The sequence below is a fragment of the Euprymna scolopes genome, chromosome 20, assembly GCF_053919585.1.
Source record: "Euprymna scolopes isolate OS-2025 chromosome 20, ASM5391958v1, whole genome shotgun sequence".
Lineage (NCBI taxonomy): Eukaryota > Metazoa > Mollusca > Cephalopoda > Sepiida > Sepiolidae > Euprymna > Euprymna scolopes.
The window spans coordinates 84,504,732-84,517,888 of record NC_136501.1 but is presented as its reverse complement, the minus strand read 5'-3'; the positions used below and the strand labels follow the sequence as shown (position 1 = coordinate 84,517,888).

Below are 13,157 nucleotides of genomic sequence, written 5' to 3'. Positions count from 1 at the left end.
TTATGGCTTGAAGCAGTCCCCAAGATGTTGGAATGATGCACTGCATGGTCAGCTGAAGAAGATGGACTTCATACAGTTGGAAAATGATCCTTGCATCTACATAAACTCTTCAGGAGGAGACATTTTCATAACAGCTGTTTATGTTGATAACATCATTGTGGCATGTAAATCCACAAGTCTTATTGAAGATTTCATGAAAGCGATATCAAAGATTTTCAAAATAAAAGATTTGGGAAAACTACACCATTTTTTGGGTGTGAAGATTATTTATCCCGAAGCAGGAAAAATATGGATTGGACAGCCTACATACACAGCAGATGTCTTGAGAAAGTTCCAGATGGAGAATTCCAAACCTGTGTCTACTCCAATTGATCCCGGAACAAAATTGATGAAGGCAACGGAAACAAGTAAACTGGTCAACAAAGAGTTGTATCAGTCTGCAGTTGGGAGCCTATTGTACCTGTCGACAAGGACACGACCGGATATTGCTCATGCCGTTGGAAATGTTTCGAGATTCTGCTCTCAACCTATAATGGAACACTGGAAGGCTGTGAAACATATCCTCCCGTTCTTAAACGGTACACAAGGATATGGTTTACTTTATGACAAGAAGAAAGCCTGGGGTACTCCGATGCTGACTGGGCTGGTAATTTGGATGATCGCAGATCAACATCTGGATATGTTTTTAAGCTGAGTGGTGCGGCAGTCAGCTGGAGAAGCAAAAGGCAAACCTGTGTTGCTCTATCAACAGCCGAAGCTGAGTACATGGCATTGGCAAGTACAGCACAGGAGGCTGTTTGGATGCAGAATCTTCAAAGTGCCTTGCTAGGATCTCCAGTAACACCAACCCTTATATATGAGGACAACCAGTCAACCATATGTATGGCAAGGAGTCAACAGTATCATGGAAGGGCCAAACATGTGGACATAAAGTTCCACTATGTTCGAGAACTGGTCGAGCGGGAAACTGTTAAGCTCGAATACTGTCCAAGTAAAGAGATGGTAGCCGACCTGCTAACTAAAGGACTTGGAAGCACACAGTTTGTAAGGCTCAGGGAACTTTTGGGACTCTATAAACTATAATGCAAACTGTCAGCAATTGAGGAGGAGTGTTGATATATATTCAATTGCTATAGGGTTATCTGCCCCTTTCCAAAACCCTTTTACTGTGAGGATTCTCTCCCCTTTTATTGTAACTCTTCGGTTCTCCATGTTGTAAATAAAATACACACACATTGTGTGCGTCTTAGTATTTCGTCAAACAAAATGTGTTCATAGTAATTTTTAAAACCTTTCTGGATGTTGCAGGCTCCGGTGATGAGGTATGTGTCCCCACATTTTTATTAAATGACTTCCACTCATTTTCAACACTTTATTCAATATGAAATATAAATATTATCTATGTAAAATTAAGTAATTTTAAAGCAATATACAATATAATACTGATAAAACTGAATTATGAATTTAGGAAAAAAAGAATTAAAAACCATTGAACACCAACAATGAATAATTTTAAAAGTGAAAACAAACGATAAATAATTTTAAGAATGAAAACAGACAATATTTTTCATTCTAATATACTTGACATCACTTTTGTTTGGAAGTAAAGAAAAACGGAAGTTAAAACACAGTTGGAATATTAGTAACTTATCTTGTCTTTGGTAACATTTATCTTCAGTACAGGATCACAGTGTAGTATCTGTTCTGATGCTACACTTCATTTGTTCTGTCGTCGGTTAATGAAGGAGAAATCCTTCATGACAGACAATTTTTATTTTATTTTTGTTCCTATTCAGAGTACCCCTTTTTGGGGAGCTAGATTTTCCCACATTAAAAACCGACCTTGTGTCTAACTGTGCTCTCGTGGGGAGGCAAGTAAATAAATTTAAAAAAATATTTTTGACAAATATTCTCATGTAAAAATTATTTGTTTATAATTCTAAAAAGAAACAATTTTAATATATAACATTCAGTCACCACTAATTTTATTAATAGCCACATGGTGAATAATTTTCAAACTGACTTTAGAAAAAATATAGAACTTTAAAATATTTGGAAATACTCAATGAAATGTTTTATTTATCATTAAAGACATTTTGACAAATATTCTCATGTAAAAATTATTTGTTTATAATTTTAAAAACTAAAACAAAATTAAATTTTCAACTTTCCTGATAGAAAGATATTATGTTGATATTTTTAACGGTTTATTTTCTTATAAGGCTAAAAATAAACAGTTAAAATATCAACATAATATTTGCTGTATTAGCAATAAATAGTATTGTTTCTTTAATTCATATTAATGTCATCAAGCGTTATGGAAGTACTTGAATACAGTTCTAATTAAATACACGTTTAATTATTAACAAATAACATTATTTGGTTCTAATAAAATTTTCCCTTCTAATGGCATGTATCCAAATTAAGACTTGCTCCTCTTTAGGAAAAGAAAATATATGTACTTTTGGGTCTTTTGGATAATTTCCTCAGCAATTTGGAACAATGCAAGAATAAACCATGTTGGACAGCAAACTGAAAACTAGATGAAACTGCTGCTGACAGGGACCTTTAGCCTAGACCATATACTTATAAGTGGATCTGATAATGACGTCATGCTGTCATGCTCATCGGCCTTCTTTACTCTTGGTAGCCACAGTTAAAGACTGTAGGAGACTAGGATATATAAATACCCCAATCCCGTTACAAAGGAATAATGAAACGAATAGGAATTGAAGGAAACAAAGACTCAAGTAATGGATAAGATAAACGTCGTTTATTTGCTGTTGAAAGAAATGAACATTTTAGTTATAACATGTCCGCGCGTATGTAACCAATGTCCGTTGCAGGACTGGTGTTGTAGCAAGAATAGGAAATGTGTTTTCATCTCAAGTTCGGGTCACTATTGTTTGTTCGTGCGTGGGAATTGAAGTGAGTGTTGTAGTGGAAATAAGAATCCAGCGTGTAGGCAAGGAAGAGGATATTAGAGTTGTCATCAGTTAGTAGTCAGCTACGCGAAGGTGTTCTTAGTGGCCAGTAGTAGATGGAGAGAGAAAGAGGGAGAATGTGTACATACAGTCATTAGCTCGTGCCCCATACATAGTAGGAAGTGGGTGTGAGGTGCACGTGCGCGCGCGCCGAAACGGCGGCGGCTTGTTCGCCCCACCTCTCTAGTTGAGAGTTGGTCCTAAAAAGAGGATTAGAAACAGCTTGTCTCCATGTTTTATACTCGCTTCTGGAGTGTCTTTTGCGCATGTGTATTTCCCTAGAAAGCGGAAGTGACGTCGTCCATGTGTGTGTTCGTGTTCGCGTGTGTGAGTACATGTGTATACGTAAGCGTGTGTGTATATATATGTGAATGTGAGTGTATGTACGCGAACGTGAATATGTGTACATGTGTGGACGTGGGCGCGTATGTTTGTGTGCGCGTATGTATATGACAGCTTGAAATATGAATGTGTGTTTTGTGTGAAACTTGAAAAAGGCTCGTACAAGACAATATGAATTGTGTTTTATTTACCAAGAAAAAATGGTAAATTGTATGACAATGGGGATTTTGAACCAAGATCGTTTGGCGCGAAAACAGGCATGTCACAGGGTTAAAATTTGTGTGTCCTTGAGGTAGAATGATGTACCTCAGGTTAATCTGAGTTTTGTAGATGGGATCTAATACTGGAAAGAGTAGAGCTAGACGTTGATAGGGTGTTGGACGTTGACGGGTGCTGGAACTGGTAGCTGGTTTCAGTGGGCACTAGAACAGGTAGCAGAACATTAGTGGACATTAGAATTGGTAGCTGGTTGCAGACGGACATTGAAGCTGGTAGATGGACGTTAGTGGGCACCGAAATGGGCAGCTGCTCATCTTCGGGTACTGGAGCTAGTGACTGAAAGCGTTGGAGGCTGCAGGAGTGAACTATAAGCTGTAGAAATGAGCAGGAGGCTGCCGAAGTTGCTGAAAGCTGCCGGAGTGAAGTGGAGTTACAGGAGTCACTGGCTGTAGAGGAAAATCTCAGAAGCTAGGCTGTAGCGAAGAATGAAGTGTGTATTGCATTCAAGTAGTTTGTAATCACATTATTAGTTTAAACTACTGCTAAGTCCCACAGCTGCTGAGCTCGACGACTTGACTTGAGCACATCAAAGTCAGGACTTGAGAGACTCCTTGCTCCCAAATTTTGCTGAAGAAGTTGCTCATTTTATGAAAAGGCCTTCATGTTACAGGGATGGCCTTTCTCTGACTTAAAAGACAGAATGAATGCTTATAATTAATTTTCAGATTTTTTACAATCAAAATTGTCTTAAGTGTTTCTTAGCTGTGTATACATTTATCTTGGTTTGAAATTAGATTTGGTTGTTTTAGTTTACTTAAAATAAATTTGTTTTCTTTATTGTTGAAAAAAGTCATTGCTATTTTTAGCACACATGGTTGTGACGTATTTTGAAGCATGACGATCTCTGCTGACAGCATATTCGAATTTGGAGTGGTAACCTGGCACAGCAACAAATATTTTAATTTATTTCCAAATCTAACAAAAATGTCTCCAATTAATGATTTTAGTTTATTTTGAAATTTCAATTAAAAGAAATGTTTGTTTTTTTAAATCGATTGTTACCCTTGTTCCGAGTTGAAGTCTTCAACAATAAAAACAGAAAAACCTAAAATGCAGAAGTGTAAAAAAGAAACAAATTACAAGAATAACTTTTAGCAATTGCATTAAATTTTAATATTTTATCACACCATATAATTTTAAATATGGAAACTGACCGTAATATTTACTATCTCTGAATTTGTTATCATTAATTTAATTTATCAAAGTATAAAAAATGGCAGTCAATGTTTTGGACATGGTCACTTAGCTTCGGGTAACTTTAGTATTAAAAGATAATCAAAACAAAATGATTTACCCTATCGCTAACACTAAATGTAGAGGAGGGCTCCTTTTACTTAGACTTAGTGATAGGGTAAGTTCCTGTTTTGCTATTTTTTAAGGAATGAAGCCCCCCCCCACACTCCCTTACAACAAAGCGACAAGCAACTATCTTGTTTCTTGTGTTTAAAAGAGAGTTTTGAACAAAGTTTGATTTTGAAAAGAAACTTGAGAACAGCTTCAGAATTTTAAAAGTATACAGATCAGTAGAAAATGCATGCTATTTTCAACTGGTTTCCGTGTATCCTAACATAATGTGAGGTGAAAATAGAACTTCCCCATAGAGCCACATCTTTCACAAGGTTAATCTGTTAATATGCAAAGGCATAGACAGGACATTGTCCCAAAACCATAATGGATGGCAGAATTTTGTTATCAAGCATGTGGTGAAGCTCCACAGAGTATGCATATAACCCAGTCTAACCTTGTGTGGAGGTAGAGATACGAATGAACATATAAAGTCATCTTCCATAAGCTACTCCTACTCTCTCTTTCTCTCACTTCTCTATTAGTTTAGCTTATGCTTTCCTTTTCATTTCTTCTTTTCTGTATTAAGTGGAAATGGGATGCAATAAAATCAATATCTACATTTAACAGCATTTTCCTTATTAAAATCAAACTTAAAAATAAAAATTGGGATTAATTCACTTAAATTATTTCAAGTGAAATATATGATTTTGTTTTGACACTTACATTCTTAAATTTTTACTTAAACCATGTTTTAGTGAAAACAACTTTAAAGCCAATAAGTTACAACAAGTTACACCACATATGGAATGCCAAAATGAAAACTCACTTGGAAAAATATAGTCGACATCTTTATTAAGAAGTTGGGAAATAGGCTAGCTAAGGAAGGCGATAACTTAAATTCATAATTTTCTAGTTAAAGTATAAATCTAGAGAATTGAGTTATTTTCTCAGAGTTGCTCAGTTTATTTTTATTTTCATTTTTAGGTTTCACATTGTTCACTTGTCATAATTTAATGTTATTAATGTTATTTTTCATTAATTCTGATTTCATTCAGTTAGATTATTTCAAGTAAAATGTCATTGGTTGATAATCATGTTTTTACAAGAAAATAATTTCCTGAAAAATGGATAATGTAAAAAAAAAATGAATGGTAATTATTGGCAAATTTAAAAAAAAAAAAAAGAAGCTCATTTTGTGATAAAGCAGAAATCAGCAATTTAGACTGTTGCTGTTTTCAAACAAACATACACATCCACAGCTTTTAGTAACAACCATTCACCCTTTATGACGTCACACTGCTTTTGGCAACTATCATTCATCCTTGTTGTCCTCCAAAAATCAACAGAAAACCTTTATATGTTAATTAATCAATCAACATGGAAGAAGATTGTTCATCTTTGGACAATAAAGAAACAAGTGGGAAGCAGTGAAGAAGGATACACTAAACTAAAAAATTCATTAAAATGGGTTTTAGGACATTAGTCAAAATCAGCCAATTACCTATGTATTTGTCATGCTGATTGATGAATCTGGTATTCTCAAATTTCTCATCTGACATAATGTCTATTAAGCTTAGTTTCCATGCTAGGCAGATTGTTTCAAAAGGCAAACCACCTGAATACTGCTGACCTTTGTCTCTGATGCATCCTGTTTACATCCAAACATAATGCACCCTACAAACATAATTCAACCAAATAATGACTAGTTGATATACCCGACTTATATACAATATTAATATTCCTCTCTTAACAACCATGAAGACAAGCAAGACATGAATACCTAATACTAATAGTGACAAAAACAAAATCTACGTTAAGTTGGAAGTTGGAGTTTAGTAAAGAATGTGCTGATGGATTTTAAATACAATATTTAAATACGTTAGTTGGAGGTCAATTTGAAAAACAAACCAAAATAATGAGGGAGTTAAGATATTCATTAAAAACAAACAAATTGGAGATTCTATGAGTGAAATAAAAAAATGAGAGCAGATTTTATGACTGGGTAGATCCTCCAAATCTAGATGGTTCATCTAGAATAAGTGAAAATGTTTGTCTGTGTACATTTCCCTACGCAATAACTCTGTCAATTTTCAGTCTACAGACTCAAAATTTGATATACAGGGTACTGAGATTTCGGAAAATCTTTGTAATCCGTTTTCGGCAAGAAATTTGGCTGTTAAGGGGTCAAAGTTCCACGATTTAACCTTTGAGAACTCTACCAAACTCCTCTGGCAATTTTCGATATAAACAATTGAAATTTTAGATATAGGTTCCTTGGACATAGATCTAACTTAATAACTTAATTTGAGCCCAAAACAATAAATGTTAAGGGGTCATAATAGGGGTCAAAGTTTTAAAAAAATTGACCTCTGCGGTCTCTACCAAATTACTCAAACAATTTCTGGTCTAAACATTTGAAATTTTACATAAAGAGTATTCAGAGATAGGGCAAGCTTTTGAATTGGTTTGGGTCGAAAATTTGAGCTACCAATATATAAACGTATGCATGTATGTTTGCATGTCTGCCTAAAACTTTCGACAGAGGCGACGGATTTTCACAAGACCAGTATCGTTTTGAAACTCGACCCTTCAGACGACAAATACCGAAAAATTGGCTAAAAACATTAATTTCTTCACATCATCACATCGTCGGACGAATGTCGATAATAAAAATGCGACAGACACTAGCCAATATGATTCGCTTGATAACTTGGAAATTCACTCAATTTAATCCTCATTGCTGGAGCCGAAAAGGGAACACAGAAAAACTATAAAAATACCTTGGGCACTTTTCAACAGAGAGGGGTCGCTTTTTTTGCCAATATTTTTGAAAGTCATCCCCTCTTTTCGATTGTCTAGTCTTAATTTAAACCTACATCACTTCCAGTTTGCCGGTGGTCGTAATAGCAAAGACATCACGTTTTTTTCTTTGCGGTATGGGTTCGAACCTGCCTTCCTACTACCACTTTTTAAAAAATTTTGTTCAAACACCCAAACACCCAGGCAATGCCGGGCTGAAATGCTAGTATATATATATATATATATATATATATATATATATATATATATATATATATATATATATATATATATATATATATATATATTGTCACGGGAAAATCAAGCATAATACAGAGGTGATCATTCCTCCCCTCTCTTTTTAAATTCATTTTGAATATCTGTCGGCCAAACACCCCCACCCCATCCCATTGCTATCGAGTGATTCAGCAAAGAAATATCTACACGTTAACCATAGAAGAAAGTGAGTTAGAACCTCACCCTCATCCTCTCACCAAGTCATTCGTCAAAAACACGTGCCAAGGTCACAACGACAATCCATCCAGGCACCCCACCTCGACTCCAAAATGAAGCAGCGTGCGGGCAAAAGAAGAAGAGAAAAAGAAAATCCATTTTTGTTGGGAGTGACGTCGTAGACAAAAAGGCAGTTTTCAAAAAGAAATGGAGCTGGTCGGACGAATGTCGATAATAAAAATGCGACAGACACCAGCCAATATGGTTCGCTTGATAACTTGGAAATTCACTCGATTTAATCCTCATTGCTGGAGCTGAAAAGGGAACACAGAAAAACTATAAAAATACCTTGGCTCAAAAACATCGGAAGGAGATATATCCTCGAGTGGAAAAATGCGTTGAGCAGCAGCAACGCGACTTTCACGGTGAAATGGTGTTTCTCTCAACTGAACTTTATCCCTGGAGCCGAAAAGGGAATTCATCAGAACTATGAAATCACCTTGGTTCGAGACATGGGAAAGATACAGCCGAACGTCGGTGGTTGAGAAAACAAGCAAGAAAGAAATATGATAGAAGAGGAGTGAATAAGCGAACTTTGAATGATATCGACTCGACGATTCGCACGTCGGCAAAATGGAACTGCCTCACATTATAACACCAGAATATTGAATTTTGTCGGATATCCAATAATTGGTTGAATGCATGTGCATGCAGTTAAGTACTATTCAATATCTCCCCCCCCCATCTCACAAATATCGACTTGTTGAACTGAACTGTTTTTATTTTTATTTTGAAAGATTTCTACTGCCTAAAATAACCTAACCATTTTCTATACAAAAAAAAAGGAAAAGATAAAAAGAAAAGGGAAGGAAAGAAAAGAGGCTCATTTGAACCGTTTTCTTAGGTGTTGCCCCTCCTCCCCCCCTTTTGACCCGTTGGACACTGTCTCCATGTTTTCTCATTATCATTTTTCTTTTAATATTTTGTCTTGGTTATTGAATTTTTAACGCACAATAAATGACATGCATAGAATATATATATAATCGTGTTGTTTCGTTATTCATTGCTTCAACCGTGAGCCTTATAAGAAAATTCCATGACGGAAGTACTGTCCAGAACCTTGGTAAGTGCTACTGGGTTGTGATAATTTTACAGCTGGCACGTACACCATTTATTTTATTTTATTTTACGACACGTTTCAGGGATAAATTCCCCTTTTGGGATTTTCCAACCGGGACTGGGACATATCGTCACAATAAATATATATATATATATATATATATATATATATATATATATATATATATATATATAAAATGGGTTAAGAAATTCCAACGAAAGAAAGATGTATATTTAAATAAGGGAGTAGTCACCAACAATGTGTATTTTTTAACATTATTTTATTATTCCGTGTCTTGGTTTTTCATTGAGAATTATGTTTGGATCATTGTAATAATGTTTTTAAGTCATTGAAATCGTTTTTACGCGCGTTTCAGACGGTCTGTGATGCGTCCTCGTCAGAAATTATTTTCAAATGTGTTGGAGATGTAAAAATGGCGATTTTCGTAGTTAATTTGAAGTTTTTCCAAGGGGTGGAGGCTTGTAAGTGTTTATTATTCATTGGTATGCTGAATTTTTATTGCTCTTTTATTGGGCTTGTTGAGACGTTGACCTGGCTGTAGTCGCTATCTCTTTCTGCTAATGTTTTTTTCTTTTCCTTTAGGGTGGGGTAGGGTGTGTGTGTGTGGGGGTGTGTGTGTTTATGTATGTGTGTGTGTGCACTTGTGTGTGCGTGTGTGTGTTTGCTTTTATTGGTTTGGGAATGTGTATATTGTTTTATAGTATTTTGGGGTTATTTGCTTCCTTAGGAAGGCGGCTGTGGTCCGAGGTCGTTACTAATGTGTATGTGTGGGGAGGGGGGGACTAGCTCTTCTGAAATAAGGGTAGGGCTGCTTTCATTCTATTTTGATATTTATTTTCTGGATTCTTGGATTTTAGTATTGTGATTTTTCGTTTTAGTCTTTTCGGGTATTCCTTATATTATGTTTGTTTAGAAAGAGGGGTGTATTTAAAATAGGGAATTTTTTAATGTTTCTATTTATTTGTCTCCCCATGCGGGTATGGCCAGACCCAGGATCGGTTCCTAGTGTGGGGAAGATTTTGTTCCCCAGAGGGGGGCATTGGAGGGGGTATAGGTATGGGAGGGGGATGATAGAAGAGATGATAGTCGTTTCAGTCATGAGGGGGTTCTCCTCCACTGACTGAGGAGGGAGCGACGTGTTGGAACAGATATTATACTATGGTTCTAGGTGTCTCCTAGTGTTGTTGGTTTCGAGGTTAAGTAGGGTTGGTATTGTTCAGTGTGTTGTATTAGAGATAGGGGTGTTATGTCTGTGTGTGGTTGTATGCGCGCACGTGTGTGTGTTTTAATGTGTTGGTTCTGATTTATGTGTGGGTGTGTATATGTGTATGTGTATGGGTGTGCATGCGAGTGTACCTTGCATTTCATGTTTTTGTGTGATGGTATTAGGTTCTGTTCAGTTCAGAAGTGAAACTCCCATATAGAACACCACACATCCACACAAGAACACAGACACCATACAAACACAAATACTACTACCAAAATGCTCCAAAAAACAACATATCAACAACCGACAACCCACTGCCACATGACAACACTAAAAGATACAACCTCCCACAACAATACGAAAATAGTTACTACCAACCACGTCACCCAACTCAGCTAAGAACCCACTATTTCTTACCCCACCCCACCCACACAAACCACCAAAAAATCCCCCTACTTAACAACCCCCACCGTAACAACCCAATGGAACTAAACCACCCCTATAGATACCACCCAACACAAAACAATCTTTACAACACCCACCCCCAGTACCCCACAGTACAAAACCGACCCCAAAAATACCCCCCACACAAACACAACCAATCCGAATACCCCAGGTATCATCATAACCCATACATCCCCACAAAACGACACAACCATCCTCCCAACCGAATCAATGAAACTAACGACCCTCACAATCATTTTTTAGGAATCCCTCACAAAATGACAACACCAGACTAGACAACAAAAAACCCAAAGTCATCAACCTATCTACAGAGACGCTTACAAAGGACGAAATTGAAGTACTAAAACTAGGCCTCAAATTCTGCCCAATTCCCAGAAGTAACATACAGAGTTAAAGAAAGACCTCAAAGAATTTGAACGCAAATTTAGACTCATAGATATACTTAACGACAGTGATAACACAACAGACGACTCTCTAGTGAAGAACAAATCAACATACTTCCCCAACAAACATAACAACACAAAAGAACTAAATACCTTCTTTGAAACACTCTGGAACCTCAACCCCCAACAAAAAGAAAACCCCACCAGTAATATAACACGAAAACAAAATCAAGCACTTAAAAAAATCCAACACAATAACAACTTAGTTATAAAGGAAGCAGACAAAGGTAATGCAGTAGTTATAATGAATAAGAACTTCTATAAAACAAAAATTTCAGAATCACTAGGGAACGAAAATTATTACAAACCAATTAGCTCTAACATAGACGACACAACCATATCTAAAATAACAAAACTCTGCACAACATACAATAGTACATTAACTAAAAAAGAAAAAGACTTCCTTACAAACTTCACAACAAAAACAAACATCTTCTATGGGCTACCCAAAATACACAAATCTAACCAGGTAAGACATGCCATCAACATACAAAAGTCGGAATACATAAGCACCCCAAACCCCAACGACCTCACATTCAGACCCATAGTAGCAGGACCATCATGCCCAACAAGCAGACTTGGCAACCTAATAGATATACTATTACAGTCCTTCATCAATCTAGTCAGAAGTTTTGTAAGAGATAACACACACTTCCTTAGCTCCCTACCACAAACAGTAGACGATGAGACTATACTAGCCACATTCGATGTTAGCAGCCTATATAGCAATATCCCACACAATCTAGGAAAAGAAGCTATCGCATATTGGATTGACAAACATACACAGACTTTACACCCCAGATTCAATAAACAATTCGTGATTGATAGCATCGACATAATCCTCAATAACAACTCCTTCCAATTCAATAAAGACAACTACATCCAAATACTAGGCACAGCAATGGGTACCAAAATCGCACCGACATATGCCACCCTTACACTCGCCTTCCTAGAAGAGACCCTTTATGAAAGGATAGAGCAAAAGTACGGGCACAATATAAAAACACTCTTCATAAAATCTTGGAAAAGATACCTAGACGACTGCTTTATCCTCTGGAGAACCTCATGGGGGGGGGGTATCAAAGAACTCCACACTTTGCTACAAAATCTACACCCAAAAATAAACTTCACACTAGAACAAAGCCCCACAGAACTACCTTTCCTAGACATCCTAGTAACAATAAAAAACAACAAAATAATCACAGACATCTACCACAAACCCACAGACACTCAACAATACCTCCACTTCAAAAGCCACCATCCTAAAAACTGTCTAAAATCAATACCCTACTCCCTAGCACGTAGAGTTTGCACTATAGTAACAGACAGACACCTCCGTTCAACTAGACTGAATGAACTACAAATAACACTGCGGAAAAGAGGATACCCACTACCACTAATACAGAAAGGTATTGAACTGGCTGAAAAAATTCCAATAGACCAACTAAGAACCCCAAAAGAACACAACAAAGAACAAATTCTAGCATACATCTCTACACACAACACAAACAACCCAGAACTATTCACACAGATAACAAAAACCTTATCCTCCTCAATCAGAACGACAAACTAAACAACATACTTAAAACAACAAAAATAATAAAAAGCAAACGCCAACCCAAAAACTTAAAACACATCCTAACTTCCTCAAAACTCGTCCCACATACTACAAAAGGAGTTACAAAATGCAACAAACCGCGATGTGGAGTATGTGACATAATAATAGAAGGTAACACATACACATTCAAAAACCCAGC

The 13,157-nt window shown here is 36.4% G+C and overlaps 1 protein-coding gene across 1 annotated transcript in view; it reads left to right on the top strand.

Moving 5' to 3' along the window:
• The first annotated feature begins 1,212 nt into the window (after positions 1–1,212).
• LOC145241506 (mitochondrial tRNA methylthiotransferase CDK5RAP1-like) overlaps positions 1,213–13,157 on the top strand; it is a 93,562-nt gene continuing 81,617 nt past the window's right edge. The window contains exon 1 of the mRNA XM_080104536.1: positions 1,213–1,322. The gene's annotated coding sequence lies outside the window, so the exon portion shown is untranslated. The remainder of the gene's footprint in view (positions 1,323–13,157) is intronic.